Below are 19826 nucleotides of genomic sequence, written 5' to 3' on the forward strand. Positions count from 1 at the left end.
ATCGTCTGTCAGTGTCCCCGTGAAGCCATCGCTGATGTGATTACTGCTGTTTCACATCAAACACTGCAGTTTTCCAGCAGTGGAAAGAAGCTGCTTTTGCTGGCATCCTTATTGAAGTTTAAAGTTTTCCATTTCTTAGAAAATGTTGCTTATTTTTCATCCTTTTAGGTGCAAATTATTTGTTTTACATATAAGTCATGCAGACCATCACTGATGCAGGTGTGTGGCTGTGATTATGACAGTTGGACGGTTTCTCCCCTTCTTAGTCCAGAGGACGTGGACACGTTGGACTGACAGCAGCACTGTTCCCTCTTGTCCTCGGTCAGTTTGTATGTTATGTTTACATACGGCTTCTTCTTCTTTGTTGTGGATGCAGGGTGAACTGACATCATGCAGTCTGATTAACATTTCCCATCAAAGACCAGAACTGTGCTTTCCACAGATGAGAGCCGCTGCATGCTGAGCACATGTGGAAGAGGCTGCAGAGCATCGTGCTGCTGGAACCTCGTCAGCACGGCTGCTCTGGTGTTTCAGTGATGGTCTGGGGGACATCCCAACCACTCAGCACCCTCAGCGTCGCTCTAATAACAGCTACTTATTAATAACATTTGTGCACGAAGCTGCCACATAACACCTGGATTCTTGGGGTGTCTCTGCACCTACACAGAATTGTTTCAGTGATGGATGGAAGAACCCTCAGACGATGCCTTGCGTTGGGTTCTGCGTCGACTGGACGCCTTGTGTCGGAGGTGAACCGTTTTGATTTAAAGGTTGATCGTAGCGCTCCCTCTGTGACTCCCAACATTAACTAGCTCACTCGTGAGCGAGAGAAGATCAGCTGTGATCCTGTCTGCTTCATGTCTGTCGTGCGTGCTCAGCACATATCGCAGGAACGTGAAATATTTTGTAGGTTGAGCACAACCAGTGTTCCCCAGTTTCATTACTGGGAGTTTGAAACCAGTGATTAGGCTGACCTGTACTGGCCTGATAAAGCACCGCTACTTGAAACACGTGTAAAAAGCTCGGTGTCTACATTGATGGTTCTTTTAAAGTGAAGAAGCAGGTGAGTGCAGTGTTCAGTCCTGCTTCTTTCAGTTAAGACAGCTGGCCAAGGTAAAGCCAGACCTCCTAACGTCTTTGAGCGTGTTATTCACCTTTCCCTTACTTGCAGATGAGACTACTGCAATTCATTGTGTTATGGTCTAGATCAGGCCTCCATCCATCGTCTTCAGATGGTTCAAAATGCTGCTGCTCGCCTGCTAACTGGTACCAAACGGAGAGAGCATATAACCCCAGTTTTAGCTTCTCTACACTGGCTTCCTGTCTCCTACAGGACCCAATTTAAACTTCTACTTTTTGTTTTTAAGTCATTAATGCCCGAGCCCCTCCTCACCTGTCTGAGCCCCTCTCTGCCTATGCTCCAGGACAAACCACGAGGTCCAGCTCAAAACTAATGCTGTCCATCCCACGGACTGACCTCACATCCCGTGGTGATAGATCCGTCTCTGTGGCAGGTCCCAGACTCTGGAATAGTCTCCCCTTAAATATTAGATCTGCACAAACACTTGAGCAATTTAAATCTTTACTAAAGACACATTTCTATGCCCTGGCTTTTAACACACTATGACCCAAGCATTCTGGTCTTATTTGAATTAGTTTAGTTATTGTTTTAATTCTTTTACTGTCCTATTATTGTTTTTTACTGTTATTATTGTGTTACATTGTTGCTTTTTAATACCATTTTTATATTGTTAAGCACTTTGTGCAGCATCGGCTGTTTGAAATGTGCTATAGAAATAAATTTGACCTTGAAACCAAACCTCCTTAGGAAGCGATTTTATTTAATTTATTTATTTAGGACCGTGCATGTTAATGAACATAAATGTAAAAAGAAAAATTACATGAATGTAAACATGCCAGATTATAGCCAAAGGCTAATTTCCATCTTTAATGAGGCCGTGTATTAAGTTTCACACAGCATGGGTGGAACAGCTACTAACCATCACTGCAAGCTCGACAGCAGGAGCCGTCTTCCTGTCGCAGTATACCCCAAACAGCTAATTATTGGACCGCAGGGAAATGGGACGGGTGTTGGTGCCATGAGGGAAAACCGTCGTTCTCCTCGCTCCTCCCTTTGCCTCCTGCTTGCTCCTGCCGACCCCGCTGGTCTCCGCTTTCCCCGACACTGATTAACCCCCCTCCTCTTCCCTAACAACGTTAGGCCCCTTTGATCTCCAGCACTTAAAACCAGCAGCTACCATTGTGCCATCCAAAACATCTCTGTGGTTGCTATGGTTATTCACTTAGATACAATTACTATAGCAACAGTGTTTCTGAGGGCTGGGGAGGAAGTGGCTCAGCAGGGATCCAGGTGGAGACACATGAAAGACACAGGCTGCATATAAACGGTGGATCGGTGAGGGCCGGCCCTCCTCGCCAGCCTCGCCATCGATACGATTTCTCTTTATGTAAATACGTGACACAGATATGTATGTTGAAGAAAGACAGAACATCCTTTCACACGATCCTCTGACACACTTGTCTCTACAATTGGATGTGAAACAGACTTGAAAGGAAAGAAGTCGTGTCAGGTATTAACAGATATATCAAACACATTATCTTCATATGCAGGGGTTAAGACTCTGTCATCAAACACCTTTACAGAGAAAAGTAGCCAAGTGTGTGAGATGATAGCTACAGTGAGTGACAGCTTAGCAAAAATCCTGAAAGTTGGACACTTAATGTCAGCTTTGTCAGCCACACTGCAGAGCTCACAGAAGGCCCACAGCTCTGATGACTCAGTGGATGGAATAAAGCCCTCCAATGTGAACTGCACAGTGGTGTCATCATCACGTGTCCTTCATCTTCTCTGGGATGGATCAATAGATGGCTGATCCAGCCCCGTGTCATGAGGCAGCGCTGCCTGGTTGGCAGAATCTGACCCCAGACCAGCTATATACCATGTACAGTGTTCAATCAACCTTTCACTGGGCATGTGTATAAGGTCACAGCTGTCAGTGTGCTGGATATTTGCAGTGTTTTCAAATGTATTCCACTACAGACTACAGATTACATGCCCCAAAATGTATTCTGTAACGTTACTCAATGAGAGTAATGTATTCTGAATACTTTGGATTACTTAATATATTATCATGCTGTTTACAACTACATGAATGTACTGTTGCTGTGATTTATTACTGTTACTGAAGGTCAGCGGCTCCGAACCGTAGTAAAGGGACCTCTGGCTAACACGTCGGGTTCGTGTCGGCTCGTAGCTGAAAACGAGCTTTACTTTGTTGTCTGGGTCAACTTTGCTAGCAGAGACAGAGAGGCGTTGAAAGGCTGCTCCAACAGAACTTATTGTTTTCGGAGGAAAACAGGAACACGGTGTACGGTCGAGTCTTAACAGCTTACTCACAGCTGGGCTCGTCAGGCTCTCTTCTTGCAGTGGTTATTATTATATTTACATGCTTCCAGCTCCCGTTTCTGCTCGGTGACAGCTGTGCTTTTCCTTTCTCTCCCTCCTCGCTCACAGACACATCACGGGTACAGCAGTCCATCCTCCCTGCAGCACGGACTACACTGCCCATGATGCTACATTCTGCCTGTTAGCTTAGCACAACAACAACAAAAAGGCCTCTCTCACCCAGGAAACACGCAGCGTGTCACCCTGTAACCATGGCAACCACAACGCTGCCGCCTGGAACAACAGAACATGTCAAACAAACCCAAACAGTCCTGACCCGCCACAATATGAAACAGGAAAGTACCGCCGTGTAATCCATTTATTTCAACAAAGTAACTGTATTCTGAATACCACCTGTTTAAACAGTAACTGTAACAGAATACAGTTACTCGTACGTGTACTCTGTTACTCCCCAACACTGGATATTTGTCATATAATTGAAATATCATTAAACTCACTACTCGTACTCATAAATATGGTCCGTGCACAAAGCAGCGTCGTCTCTTTCTAACCATCCCTGCTCCAACAAACACGAGGTTGTTTCCATCGCTGCTGCTGTTCCATGTTGTTCAGCTCTTATTGTTACTGTAAGTCTCGTGTTTCTTATTTGTGTGAGGCTTTGCTCCTGCCCGTCACTCTGCTGCTGTTACATGTTGTTCAGCTCTTATTGTTACTGTAAGTCTCGTAGTTCTTATTTGTGTGAGGCTTTGCTCCTGCCCGTCACTCTGCTGCTGTTCCATGTTGTTCAGCTCTTATTGTTACTGTAAGTCTCGTGTTTCTTATTTGTGTGAGGCTTTGCTCCTGCCCGTCACTCTGCTGCTGTTCCATGTTGTTCAGCTCTTATTGTTACTGTAAGTCTCGTAGTTCTTATTTGTGTGAGACTTTGCTCCTGCCCGTCACTCTGCTGCTGTTCCATGTTGTTCAGCTCTTATTGTTACTGTAAGTCTCGTAGTTCTTATTTGTGTGAGGCTTTGCTCCTGCCCGTCACTCTGCTGCTGGAGCACCGGGATTTCCCCAATCAGGACAATAACGGATATTTCTGTTCGTTTCTGTTGTGTACATGTTTTATATCAGAGCATCTCCCAGAATCTGAACTGATCAAAAAGTGCCGACATGTCCGGAGGGATTTTGGCCCACTGCTCTTTACAGCTGCTTCCACAGATTTAGTAAAGGAGGCTCTGGAGGCTGGCTAGCCCACTTCTTCTTTAGCCACTGCTTTGTTTGCACCCATCCACGCCCACCACTGTGTGTTTGACTGTGGGGATGTTGGTGTGTCACACTCAGCATTTCTCAGCCTTCAGCCAATCATCCAGACGGTCAAACCTGAGACGGGCTTGTACATGCTAAACCGCGTGGGTGCTGCAGTAGTTCAATCCTCTACCAGTGTTACCAGTATGTGGTGACTGTCATCCACCTGCCTTCTCACCATTAACCAGCTCCTCCTGTGTGAGTTTGGGCCCATCCAGCACCTTTCCTATGATCATCCTCCGCCCATGAGGCTGACTGATCACATCATGGTCAGAACTGCTGCACCCACAGTCACCGAGCTTCATGCTGACGCCCTTTGCATCTATATGCTGAGAGTCCCACAGCCAGTCTGTGGGATCCAGGGTTGTAGAGGATCACACACTTCATTCAGGGACATGCAGATCTGTTCATAACTGATATGTTTTTTGTTCGATGTTTCTAAACTCAGGTAAAAATCAGAGACTGTTCATTTCTCTGTAAGTGAGCAAACTTATAAATTCAGCAGGGAGGATAATTGTTTCCCCGTCGTAGTTCAGTGTAGCTAGTCTCTTAACCCCCAACCAACCCGCTGCACCTCCTCCCTCCCCTCCCTCTCATAAAATATTGAGAGAGCCTGGCACTAGGCCAGACGCCCCCCTCCCTCTCTGCCAGGCAGACGGCCAGCTGACGGAGCATGTGGCTGTGGGAGGGGCACGAAGGGCGGCTCGGCTGAGGAGATACAGTAACCATGAACATATTCGTTCTCTAAATGAACGCCACGAGTTGTTCCCACATCGAGCTGCTCTACTCTGAACTCATTCACACGAGCACTTTCTGCTCGAGTGCTTCCTCTGTTCACAGCCACACTCACGGATGCGCTGGAGAACAGCTCGGGTAAGAAGTGTGAACAACATGCTGGCATTTCATTCTACCTGCAGTGGTCAAATCAAGGCAGTGGTCAAATCTAGCTTCTTTCAGCTCAGGCAGCTGCAAAAACAAAGCCAATTCTTTCACGGCAGCACTTTGATCCACGCCTTTGTCAGCACTCGGCTGCATTACTGTGATGACCTTCATGTTGGGGTCAGCGCATCATATATTAGTCAAAATGCTGCAGCTCGTCTTTTAACTGGCACTCGAAAGTTTGAGCACATTTCCCCTGTTTTAGCTTCACGTCACTGGCTGCCCATTTCTTTTAGGATTCATTTTAAAATTCTTTTATTTACTTTTAAAGCTCTCCATGGCCTCGCCCCATCTCATCTCTCTGAGCTGCGACAGCCTCATACAGGCCAGCTGATCAGCTGCTCCTGCATGTACCCAGGACTGGGCGTAAACTTAGAGGAGATCCTGCTTTTGCTGTAGCAGCTGCAAACTGTGGAGCGAGCTTCCTTTGGAGATCAGACAGGCCTCTTCTTTACCTGTTTTTAAGTCTTGAAAACCCGCCTCTTTACCCTGAGCTTTGACACCACGTGAGATGTTGGTTTTTATTTCAGTTGTTTTTAGGTGATTCGATGCTGTTTTATCTTGTTTTGTTTTCATTTGATGTTTTATGTGTTTTATTTATTTATTTTGCTGTTTTCTGTTGTTCTATTGTTTTAACTTATTTTCCGTGCAGCACTTTGTTCCTGTGCTGGCTATTTTAAAGTGCTTTATAAATAAGATTGGATTGGATTGGACTGCCACCAACAGCTCTGTAACACACTGTGCACACAATGCTATCATTGTCTTTTCTTTTTAGCTGCTTTTACATTTTAGTTGCTGACTTCTGATAAACTGAATAAAACAGGAGAACACACAACCTGGAAATCTTCAAACACACACAAAATACATACGTTTCCCTGGTAAAGTACACAACCTCTGCAGTACCGCTGAGTTTTCTACAAGCGCACAAAGCTGCTACCAGCTCTGCTGCTGTGACCTGTGTTACCTGTGTTAGGCTCTTACATCCATACGATGGTTGAAGGACCGGCCGTGTCCCGTCTTCCTTCTGTGCATAATCGTGGCCCCTGCTGGAAGCTGACCCCGTTCTCCCACAGTGTTGCTGAAATGGTGAAACTGGAGCACGAATCGATCTGGGAGCTTTGATGAGAGATCAGCTGAAGTTTGACTGCAGCCTGATTCACTTTAGGACAACCAGTTTGCTTTTAATGTTTTTCTGCCTGATTCATTCTGATACACAAACACAGGCTGAACGGTGTCTGTGCTCCCACATCCTCAGTGTCCGTCTCAGCACCTCTGCATCCTTCACTCACTTCTTAGCATGCAGGACGTGTGTGTGTGTGTGTGTGTGGGGGGGGGGGGGGGGGGGCACAGGGGAATGTGGGACTTTGTCCTGATGTGAATGTGTGTGTGGATCTTCTCCTCCCGGCCTATCACAGTGAGGAATGGAGGTGGTGTCAGTGTGGGTCAGTGTCACTGGGAGCTGTGGGCGTCTCCACAGTGGGCCTGGGAAACTTTGAAAAGATGTTTTCTTCTTTCGGCCATAAAATCCAGATCTTGGTTTCCTCTTTGTGAGCACAACAGAGACTCCCCTTGTTTCTTACACAGCCCCCCTTTGGCTTTCATGCACACACACCCACTCAGGGAATAAAGTCACTGCAGCCATTTAGCTGCTTCTCAGCACTCGCTGCATAACCTGAGGTTGGTCAGCCGGTCGACTCGTCGTGCATAGTGACAAATGAGGGATTTCAAATATTTCCAAAGCGATGCATCAGGTTTCTTTGCAGATGAAGTGAGACGTGGATGTTTCACAGCACCAATGAAGATTGTGTTTAAGTGCAGCCGGGCGCACGCTCCCCCAGCGACGCCAGCTTCTTCTCACCGTGCAAACACTTTGATTTGAAATAGATTACAGCCGTGAGTGTTTGACTGTGATGGACTGGTGATGTGATCAGGGTCGCAGGTTTCCACCCGCCTCGTCTCTTTGCATGCAGTGAAGGAAACTATGCAAACTATGCAAGGTGTGCAGTAACAGGTCTGAACAAACCAGCAGCAAATAACTTCCAGTCTCCACAGGTTCAGTGCAGCTGGTGTAACAAAACGTTTGGTTACAACATATTAATGTTCGCACACTGCTGTAAAAACAGTTTTATTAAAATGAACGTGCACTTTTGTAGAAGCTCGTGGTGAACGCTCCACTGCCTTTGTTTTATTGTTACTATTATGTTGTGATGGGTTGAACAGGATGACTTGAGACGTGTGCGATGTGACAGAATAGACAGATGGAAGCCTTCATGTTGGATCAGAACGACGTCGGGCTTGTTGGTCTGCTGTGGTTTGATCAGAAGACTTCCTCAGATCAGCACCGTGGCCGCCCTCTTCCTCTCCCCCATCTGCTTCTTGTAGCAGCTTCCAACACACTGAGGTCTCTGACAGTGAGAGTGACTCCAGTGTTCCTGTAACTTTGAAGCAGAGGTTCAAGACAGATTTGATCTTTCCTTCTGTTTGGGATTGAAGTGATGTAATATCAGGGGGGGCAGGGGGGGCTATGATGTCCTGTCATTCTCATGTAAATCTGTGTTGGGAACATTAATGTTTAATCTGTGTGGGTCTGTGTGGATCTGTGTGGGTCTGTGTGTGTCTGTGTGGGTCTGTGTGTGTCTGTGTGTGTCTGTGTGGGTCTGTGTGGGTCCGTGAAATCATCCTGATTTCTTTAGCTCATGAACACAGTGTGGGGTCAGTGTTAACAACATGGTGCAGAAAGGAAACACAAGCGTGGAGTCGGTGGGATTGTGCAAACGGTGGCTCGTGCATCAATCAGCTCCAGCTGTGATGCATCTCTTTGATTAGTGGGAGCAGCAAACTCCATCCAGACAGCTTCCTTTGTTTTTTTCACTTGACTAATCAATCAGCGCACAGCTCCGTTTAGCACACACGCCATCTTTAACGACGGCGTGGAGTCTGTGCCCTGTTCCTCCCACACACGAGTGTTCGTTCATGTTCGGCCTTGTGTCTGAGCGTTTCCTCTCGGTGTGTCTGTAACGAGGAAGCCACGGGCAGGTCGCACACAAACGTGTGGCAGCCGAGTGTGCGAGTGTGGCAACGTGTGGCAACTATTCTGGTTTGCCAGCGACGTTTCCACATAAACACTGGTGGCAGCTGCTGCCATGGCAACACCATTGTGCTCCCTCCCTCCCTCGCTCGTCTCCCCTCCCTCTCCCCAACCACTCCTCTCTCTCATGCTCCGCCGGCTCAGAGAGCGAGGACCAGAGAGGAGAGAGGTCAGCTCGATTCAGAGGACAGAAAGAAGAAAGGAATAACCCGGAGTGGACGGGGACAGGATGAGCGAGGACAGCCACTCCCACTACAGGCTGGACCCCAGCGATCGCCTCAACGGGCTGGGACAGAGGAGGAAGAGACCCAAGAAGGTAAACGAATAGATGGAGAGCCACGTGGTGCAAAGTGTGTAAGGATGGAGCACCCCACCCTGCAAAAAGAGAAAGGAGGTGGGGTTAAGTGAGGTTTGTTTATGTGCAGACGAGCGTCCACATGATGTTAGGAGCACCGAACCATCTCTCACCCCGTCGTCTCCTGTGGAATGTGTGGCTGCTCCCCCACAGCAGTTGTATCCTCTCTCATATCCTCCGTCTCCTGGTGTTGTGTTGCTCCACAGTGAGTCGTAGTAGGAGGCTCACATGCTGGCAGGGTGGGTCCCTGCTCGCTCTTTGTGCGCCTGTCGTTGGGGGTTTTGGTGTTTGCAGCTATCAGGAGGTTTGTGTTGTAGCCTGATGTGAGAAGTGTTGTTATTATCATCATTTTTAACATTTCTGCACCGCTACAATAAACAGACACACACCCATCAGCCTGTTTACAGATCTATACGCCCATAAAGACGTGAAACACACATTGCACAAATCTACTATAACGTGTTCATATGTGTTATAAAATAAAGAGGTAAAGTATTAGCTGTTCAGGTTGATTCATAAATATGACCTCAGCACGTGAAATCCTTCTGCTGACATCCCTAAAAGCTCGTCAGACCAACGAAGCCGTACAACACAAATAACCAGACCAAACCAGGGTTGTGCGTCTGTTGTTGAGAACATTGTCAGTAAACCACAGTGACGTCCTACAGAGGACTCGTGTTGTCATTATTTTTGTGTATGTCGTGTGAGCTGAGAGCTGTAACCAAAGGTAGTGAGCGCGTCGGCCTTTAACGTCGCGGCTGGTTGTGCGATCGTGTCGCCGCTGAACTCGTGAGAGTTTGTCTCAGGGATCTTTACATTTGAAGTCAGGTGAACATCCAGTGAACTAACAGAACATTCAGGAGCAGTTTACTCTCATGAATGTCAGACAAACTGAGGTTTGTGTGTCAGTTAGATTCTTTAAGTCATTAAAGTGTCTCTGTTAGGAAAAGCATCTGTTTCCTCCACTTCTGCAGAACTGCGTGACCTGTAGCATCATTGCAGGAAGTATCCTGTGACAATGAGTGACTGCACATCATCATTATCAACACATAAACCTGTGGTCTGGACCTGCAGTTCTTATTTTTACTGTCTGCTTTTGTGTAAAGCAGCACTTCAGTAAGCACCTGTGAAGCACACAGTCATAGTCGAGTAATGAAGCGATCCATATGTGAAACATATTCCACGTCTACAGGATAGTGGAGGTTACATGGGTCAACCTGGCAAACTGTACCAGCACATGTGATCACACTGATAGCAGAACACAGGTATGTGAGTCTCTACGACGAGGTCAGAAACCAGTAACAAATGTTTCATGTGATTCGTTTTTCTCCAGTTTGTCTGCAGTGAACCTTAAATACTCACTGAACCAGCTGTTTCCTGATGTGGTGACGTGTGTCGGTGATGAAGCCAACACTCTGTCCAGTGTTGGGCAAGTTACTTGAAAACAGTAATCAGTAACTAATTACTTCCCAAAAAAAGTAATCCCGTTACTTTACTGATTACTTATTTTCAAAAGTAATTAATTACTTAGTTACTTTTTAAAAACACGATTTCCAACCTGAGTAGGTGATAAAGCGATAGATCTTTCAGCCCAATTCTACTTTTTCTACATAATCCATCATACAAAATGTAATCAAATGGAAAAGTCTCTTTTTAAAACTTGTTTTATTAGATTTAATCTTTTAACTTTATGCATCAAGCAAAATTTAATTATATGCAACATTCTCTGACTGGAAGAAATTAGTTTAACATTTAAACCTATTTCCTGCACATTCCAGCTCATAAAATAAAATATTTTTTGTGTTTACACTCAGTCTTTCAAATAGATGCAAGTAAAACACAGCAGAAAATAAATAAAGTCAGACTCAGCGGTCCTGTTGCTCTATTTTCACCTGTAAAGCAGGAGTGGGGTAGGCGGAGGTTTACTCTGGTGCAGGTGTGCCGCGGTCAGTGGAAGAATCCGTGAGTTTCTCTGTGAGTTTCCCATTACGTCGTAGCTACTCGGTACTTGTTGGAAGTTTAGGGGTTTTTTTCGCTGTAAAAAGAAGTTTTCTTCCCACGCACAGCGGACACTAATGTTTTTGTCACTTTTTATGGAATCAAACTCAAAGTAAGGTCAGTACTTCCACGCTTTAAACGCTGCACGCTCATACTCTCTCTGCACTCGATATGTGATCCATTGTTGATCTGCACACAGCTGTTGTCACGAACGTCGCACTCGCTTACGTCACTGTCATGAGACATTCTCGCAGCTCATAGCAGTCACAGCTCTTTATTACGCAGCTTTGCAGGAATTAAAGTGGCTGAAGTGTCAGAGTTTGTGTGAGAAGCTGCTTCATGGACAGCTGTACACACGTCTTTATTATTTCTTCATAAATCAAACACACAGGTTTGTCTGCAGATGATTTAAAGTGTGTCGTTGTGCAGTTAAAGCTGTTTGTGTGACGCCCTGACCTCCTGTGAATGAAACAGCCAATCAGATCCATCAGAGAGAGAGAGCAGGAAGTGTTGTGTGTTTGTGACAGAACAAGGAAACAGTGATGATGATGAACATAAAGGTCCTCTGATGTTTCCTGTTACAGTAACGCTTGTTCATCTGTTGCTCTCCTACACTTTCCTATAAATAAAGGAGAAAAAGTCCGTTTAGTTTCATTTCCTACAGCTCAGAGTTACACTTCACATTCCTGCTGTCACATCAAAAAGCTTCACTTTGGTCCAACATCTACATGTTAACATGAAACACAGACAGACTCAGAACATCTGGAACATCTGCACTTTGACCCAAACTGTTATAGCAGGATATTTTCTGCATATTTCTTATGTTGGACCTGTTTGAACTGTAAACGACCTGTAATCATCTGTAAATGGTGTGAGACACACTGAGGCCACCTACAGGGCAGCTGGGGAACAGCAGGGATCTGAAATCATACGAGACGTTAGTGAGTGAGAAGAACAAACGGACTTAAGATGGGTCGAAGTGATCAAAGTTGATCTAAAACAGAAGATAAATCCACTGATTCTTTGTAAAGTTCATCTGCTGCTCACATGAATCCATGAAAGATTTATTTCACTGAATGTTTCTTCAAAGCTCATTTCAACCTGTTGAAGTCATGAATGAAAGTGCAGACTGAGAGTGGATCACATGATGTTTGAGGTGTGTCATGTGACATGTTCAGTATTGTCACACATGTCTAGATTGTCCCTGATATCATAACTGCTCAAACACTGATGATTATATTTGAAGAATTATTCCTGATGGCAGCAAAGTTTGAATGGAGCTCTCTGTCTGTGCTGATTTGTTGCCCTCTGGAGGTCAAAGCACAAACCTACAGGGCAGCTGGGGAACAGCAGGGATCTGAAATCATACGAGATGTTAGTGAGAAGTTAGAACAAACGGACTTAAGATGGCTCGAAGTGATCAAAGTTGATCTAAAACAGAAGATAAATCCAAAGCAGCATCAGATGAATGTTACCATTTCCAGTTACGGTGCCCTTCATCTAATATGGAAATGTGTTGTTTTCTTTTTGTCGTGTTGTTGTTCTTCCTATTGTGTTTAGGCCAGAGATGCTCTTCAAACAGCGGACAGACATGACCACATTACAAGAACATGGTGTGAGTCCGATTTGATATTCCAGTCAACGCTGAGAGACCTTAACCAGGAAGTCAGAGGTCAGCTGATGCTGCGAGCAGGAAGTGAACCAAGGGAAAGGTCCACTCTACTCAATCTCAAAGAAAATATGCTGGTATTTGTTGATGTTGATGGTACAATAAAAATATATAATATAATAAATAATAAAATATCATGTGATGATGAGATGTGTTGTTGGTGTTTGTATTTTCTGTAAATGTCTTTTTTAATGTAAATGCTTTGTTCCAGACGGACAGGGAATCAGTTGCTGTACGATGACATCATCTTGATGTTGACGAGGAGGGCGAGAAAAACTAGTTTTGTCCTGCAGATGGCGATCTTGCACCGTGTTCAGAGAGCCGACACTTTGATGGTGCTGCTCTACTCAGCTTACTTTAGCCTGGGTTGGACTCTATATGAGCAGCTTCCACTCTGGTTTCACTCTTAAACACACTTGTTTGATTTCACTTGTAAAAGTTGAAGAATAAATATTTTATTACAAAATTATTTGTTGATGCATTTTTTTAGGGTCAAATATCTTGTTTGATTTGAGGAATGAACTGTTAGGGTGGAAAAAGTGAATCAGGTTAAAATAGTGGTGCTTTATATCAGTGAAGATGTATAATGTAATTTAAAATGTTGATGATGGGTTGTAGTGGGCTTGTACTTACAAAACTGCCTCATTTTATTGGAACGATCCACAGTTGCATCCATTCACGGATGACATCTGACATCATTTGACATCTGGTCTGAACACGTTTGTACACAAGATGCCTCAGTTCTGGATGTTCCCACAGACTCCTCTGTGCACCTAAAGAAAAGGTCAAGGGTCAGCAGCACATGTAGTTGGGACAATTCTTCAGTCGCACAAACTACACAATCATTTTCCTCCAATGACGACTTTTCACTTGCAGAAATGGTCCTGTGTGATTTCCAGGCTGTGATATAAAAACTAGTTCCTAATGGCAGCGACTCACTCAGTAAACATGTGTTTCCTTCACCAACCTCACACACAGATCCAATAAGATCAGGAAGTGGGCAGTATAGTACAATATGTGTTATTCTGTGCTGCACTGCCCAAACTAAAGATCTGCTGAAGTGTTGGAAATGATCCAGATGTTTATTTTGGACGATACAGTAGAAGATCAGACATGAAAGTGGAGATAACACAGAAGACCTGCAGCAAAGGTCAGAGGTCAGACTGGGCCCCTGGATTCAACAATGAGCCAATGATCATCAAGCAGTGACTAAAGCAGAGCCCTGACGTTCTGACATTCATCACACAGTCAGAACAAATGTCTGCTGATGACTTCATCTCATGAAACGACTGATAGATGTCAGTTCATTGATCAGCTGAGCTGCTGATCTTCATCGTCACAGAAACATTCAGCTTGTTTCAATCCGTAAATAACTCCCACTACTCCCAGTTTGAACTGTTCCCACTCAAAATGCTGTGAGAACAATGATCATTGTAGAACTTCACAAACATCACGTGTTGTTTTCCACATGTAAGATCAGCAAACACACAGAAACTTCCTGTTGCCACACACGGCCTCTAAAATCTCTTCCACGCTTTCTGTCTGAAGTCCACTCTCTGTGTCGGATCCACAGGAAACAACAAGATCTTATTAACATGGTTTTCAATGTGTCTCCTTCCAAAAAGTCCAACCAATGAACAAATGTGTGTATTTGTGGAGGCCGAACAAAAGCATGACACATTTCTCTGTTTCTATAAACTGGAGTCAAACACAAACATGAAGAGTTTCACTGACAGACTCCAAAATGCCCCCACAGTGGATCAAAGGGAAATCCTACAGTGTGGCCAGAGACTCTTAATGGCTCCAACATCAACACATCCACAATGTTGGATCCAGTTCTGCCTCACAGAGTTACTAAGACACACCCTCTGCCAGCATCACAACAGCTCCACCTGCTTCACCTGCCTCCTCAGCATCTGTACACCTGAAGAGAAAAGAAAGGCTCCAACAGCTCAAATCTACAAAGGATTCATGAAGTTTCATCCAACAATAACATGTTTGCCTTCCACAGTGTGCTGTTAGACACCACTGTACCTCTGCCATTTCAAAAAGAGCAGCTTGGGAACATTTTGGCTCCAAACACTTTGTGTTTAAGTTCTTTGTTTTCTTTGTGAAGCCGACAACATCTGGAGCTTTGTGACTCATAGAAACATCATTTTGTTCTTTAGATGACAGCAGATTGGGACTGAATAATCAATCACTATCAAACCAATAAAGACAAACATGCTGATTTTACAGGAACTTTGTTGGAGAAGCTGCAAAGACATGAAACTGGTGGAGATCCCAAACCAGTTGATAGTGCTGGTTATTCCAAATAAAGCTGTTTCCCTTTGAGATGAAATGACTTTGTGTCCTGATATATAATAAAGATGTTGTTGTTTTTGAGCCCCTGTATTAAAAGTAGTTTAAAGTCAGCTTGAGTTTGATGTCTTTATGTCAAAGCTGCTCATGATGTTGAGCTGCTGATGGAATAAAAACAATATAAAAGCTTGTAGTCCAGACTTAAATGTAGCCTGTTGTTAGCTGAGGTCCACACACAGTGTTTGACAGTGTAAAGTGTGTGAAAGGGCTGCTGGTGGAGCTCACTAGGATGAGCAGGTGACCACGAGGTGGAGAGCAGCTGGCCTGGCTTTGACCCGGGCCACGCCCCCTTTCTCTCTGCTTTGCTGTCACTTATCTTCACTGCTCTGTCCAATAAAGCTGAAAAAGGCCCCGAATCAAATAAATCTGCTGCAGCCTCTGAAACGTCTTCTGTTTCCTTCCCGACGGCTTTTTCACCGTCAGCCCATCAGACAGTCCAGCAGCATTTATGATGATGTCATGATGTTGAAGAGGCTGCTACGGTGGCCTCCCATGACCCCCAGCCTCATCACAGCTGAGATGCAGACATTTGAAAACATTCAGCAGACAACTGAATAACAGTCCAACACAACAGTCTGTGTGCAGACACACACTGACCTTTCATATAGTCAAACACAGCTGGTTGAGTCATTTCTCTGTGAGTCTAAAGTGAATCTAGTATTTGAAAGTCCACTTCCTGTATTTGTTGTTGAAGACTTCTTCAGCTTCTTCTCGAGGACATCAGCTGCTTGTTTGGCAGCAGAGGCAGTTAAGAAGCTTCCTGAAAAACACTGAACAGTGAGTTCACTGTGGCATATGACAGATTCAGCTCTCTGTGTGCAAATGTGTCTGTGTCGACCTTTCAAATGCTGTTGAATCCAAAACATCAGCGGCTCCTCGGCTGCTCACTTCATGCACTTCTGTCTGTGTGACAGTCCAATGACATCACAGCTGTTTCCAGCCCCAGTGTCTCAGGACTGGACACCTTTAAACATGTCGAGGATCAAACAGCGTCCAGCTAAACACACATGAAACTATCAGAGCTGACAATCATTCCAATAACATCTAATGGTTCATGTATGTAGACACAGGACTACAAGGAAATGGCTCTCAGCATCTGGCTGTGGGAACACATGAGTCCCTGTTTGTGTTCAGATTGTGTGCATGTTTTAGACGTGTGTCACATGTAGAAACACAACAATCCCACAATGACACACAGATGTGTTTGACACAGCTGTGCAGCTGTAAGTTGTTTCTAATGATTCATTGAAGCTCTTCTAACATTCTGGAGACGATCAGTACATGAATCTGTTCAACACGACAACAATTTGACTTCAGTGTGAACGTTTGCATTAAATAACCTTCTTCATCCAGCTGACAGCATCTTCATCCTATGATGTGAACAGTTCCTCCTGTTGATGACAAACCTCTGACAGGATCTGCTTGAGGAGCTTTTTCATGTGCAGCTCTCTGAGCTCAGGGCTGAGCTGCTGTTTCATCTTTAAGAGCTGCTGCCTCCTCGCCGGACTTGTTCTCCTCTTCTTCTCCTGATGACACCATTTCTGCTTCATATAAAATTCAATAAAGATGCTGACATGTATCTGTAGCAACAACATCATTGAATCTAGAACAACTGGAGCCAAACCAGTGGCTCTGCTGGGATCACTGGTGAGCCAACACTTCCTTGTTGATGCAGATTTCAGGGCTTCCTTTTGCTCCTCCGTTATAACTGTTCTCTCTTCTCAACACATGATGACACAAAGGAATCAGCAGTGACAAAGATGATGCTGAAGAGAAGCACACACTTCACACATATAACAGACCAGTGCAGTTACACACACCTCTGCTCGACATCAGGCCTCAAACAAAGACACAAAACACTAACTTGACTCTAAACAGAAGAAACGAGCAGCTGTTTCTGTTCTGTGCTTATTTATATTTGACACACATGCTTCTCTTTGTGCAAACACACATCGCACTATAAGGGTAACCTCGCACACAATGATTGGACAGCACAGTGATGATGCTGGGAGATCCTATACGCAGCACCACAGAAACACTGAGAACTTTAAACAATGATGGAAAGTGTTATAAATGACTTGTTGGCCTCTGATCTGTCACAAACAGCTGAAACGTGTCTCTCATGAGTCACATGAAGCTTTTTGACAGAAAGGACAAAAAGTAGCTGCAGTCAGTTTGTGTCATTTTTATATTTATTCATCTGGGAGAAAAATCTGAGGGACATTAAAATGTGTTTTCAACAGAGACAAGAACATGAATATAACAGAACAGGTAAATGAACATGTTTCAAGTAAACAGCTGGACTGATCAGGTCCAAACACAGAGTGATAAACTTGTCAAACAGCTGTCATATCTTTATATAGAAGCTCTTTATAAATGCTGCTCACTGCAGTCTGTTTACTAATAATGTCAAAGTGTTAGAAACACAGAAACATCAGAATGGTCTTTGTTCACAGAAACCTGTCTGGGATCCTTTGTTGTTCTTTTGATGCAGAGTTACATTATAAATATAAAGAGTTATTTCAGAGTCTCATCAGTTTTCCTGCATGTCTTTATTTAACACATCAGCAGGGCTGAAGCTCTCATGTTAAACACACACTGATCTATGGACACGTTCATGTGTTTCTAACAGAACCAGGCTGTTATCAGCCTGCACTAACATTATGTCACACACACTGAATGTAACAGTGACAGTTTACATCATCACACAATCAGCTGTGATTGTTTCACTGTCATCAAACGAGTCAACAGGAAGTAGAATCAATAGAAACCAATCATTTACTGACAGCATGGAAATAAGTGCAGATTATGTATGAAGTCTAACTGCACACAGTAACTGTGTTACAATAAGGACTTAACAGCGCCCTCTGCTGGAGTGTTTCAGTACTGCGTTAACTAGAATACACCACCTCCTCCTCACACCACCTGCTACAGCTCTACTCTTCTATGACTACAGTCATCCACAGCACTGATGTGAGGTCACATGGTTCATATGTAAGGAGCACAGCTGACCTCAGGTCAGTTTAATGACTGTGAGCAGCAGCTGTGTTATTGTCACTGTGACAGGGAGACACTCTCAGACACAGCGCTCATGTCAGCTTGTTCTCATGCAGGAGGATCAGGAGCTCCATGTTTGTCTTTCTGTTTGAATCATGATGTGTTTGTGCCATCAGAGTCTGTCATGAGTACTCAGGGTTTCACAGCAGCTCTTCTGGATGCTGACGAGGACTCCAACCTCATGTTTCACCTCTCTGAGCTTCTGATGTCTGTGAACACTGGTGTTTCTTCTCTGGGCTCATCTGGACAAAAACACCTTTCTGTGTTTGGCTGCAGCCTCATTCTGACTGACAGGAAGTGTGTTATCCATGAGCTGCACTTCTGTGAGGAAGTTTCCTGCTGTGTTTCCTGTCTGTGGACAAACACGAGTGTTCCAGCTGAGGACTTGGTTCCTTCCACCTGTCCATACAGGACATCACGCTGTCTGCAGCTCTGTAAATGCAGCTCCAGGTCCTTCCACGTGCTGCTCTGTATTTGTGCAGTTTGTAGTGTGTCCTGGGAAACGTAGCACACATGGTGTTCTTCTGCTGTTTCCTCCTTTCACTGAGTGTGAAACACTGACGCTGTGCTGTTGTTCACAGAGGGGAGCTGATTCTAGCTGCAGCTGGACTCTGTCATCTAACTGAATGTGTTGGTGCTGATCACGGGGCTCTGAGGGGGGAGCAGCAGGAGGACTCTGGATGCTGACGTCAGTGTATCTGTGGAAGCTCCCACAGCGTGTCTGTCATTCAATATTGTGCTGTATATTGTATCTATGCAAAGATGAACAGACTGTGTGTTCACTGGTCTCTGTGCTGCAGCTCTGATGTCATCATCACTCCCTCCTCCACCCTCAGCAGTCCCAGCATGCTGCTGTGGTGCACCCCACCCTCACTCTACACCTGAGCCACAGACCACACCCTCCACCTCAATATACACCACAGTTTTCTCTGCTGTGGAAATGAGATCAGGAGGAAATCATCATTATTATTATTTAATAAACGCTCACATTAATGTGGGCTTATTTGTTTCATATTAGAAACATTAGTTGAGTGTTTTTAGTATAAAATGGTCAAAGTCCCTCTTTTTGCTCCTCCCCTCACCTGTGGATGGGCGGTGCTGTTACCGTGGTAACAGCTTGGATGTGTTTCAGTCCTGCCTGGTTATCACTGCAGGAATCTTTCACATTTATTACAGGTAATAACTCTGATTTTTCTGTGTATTATGAACCAAATGTATCCTGATACACACAGAGATGGATGAGCAGAGGTTGTTTTTGCAGTTTATGTAGTTACTATGGACTTAATGCACACATATTATTAAAATTAGGGCTATAACAGTTGTATTGATGTATAGCAACTTGAAATGCTCCCACAAATGGCTCCACAGCATGTAAAAATATAACCAAAGCTCTGGCGGACTTGGTTCTGTGGTCAGTCTTAAAGGGTGAAGTTAAACTCTGTAATCTTCACTGTGTCACAGAGTTCAGTGAGTCCCGTTATTCACAGTATCAATCAGATCATCAGAGAACAGCTGATCAGCAATCAGTGGTGCCAACAGCGCCTCCTGTGGTGAGAGGATGCAATAATGCAATGTAGCATTTTTCCACTCAACACTTGCAGTCATGGAAACTGTCTGTTGGATCTGTGTGACGTTGCTTTCTTGG

General features: G+C 44.6%; 1 protein-coding gene and 1 pseudogene across 2 annotated transcripts in view; both read right to left on the minus strand.

Moving 5' to 3' along the window:
* Positions 1 to 19826, minus strand: part of LOC147337109 (uncharacterized) — a 360298-nt gene that overhangs the window by 141448 nt on the left and 199024 nt on the right. The window lies entirely within an intron of this gene.
* LOC147337110 (protein NLRC3-like) overlaps positions 1 to 19826 on the minus strand; it is a 547272-nt pseudogene that overhangs the window by 116835 nt on the left and 410611 nt on the right. The gene's annotated exons all lie outside the window — the stretch shown is intronic.

Source organism: Aulonocara sp. 'chitande type north' Nkhata Bay, linkage group LG3 (genome assembly GCF_057382095.1).
Source record: "Aulonocara sp. 'chitande type north' Nkhata Bay isolate Kocher_YH1m ecotype deep benthic linkage group LG3, A_spYH_male_GT1.1, whole genome shotgun sequence".
NCBI classification, from domain to species: Eukaryota; Metazoa; Chordata; class Actinopteri; order Cichliformes; family Cichlidae; genus Aulonocara; species Aulonocara sp. 'chitande type north' Nkhata Bay.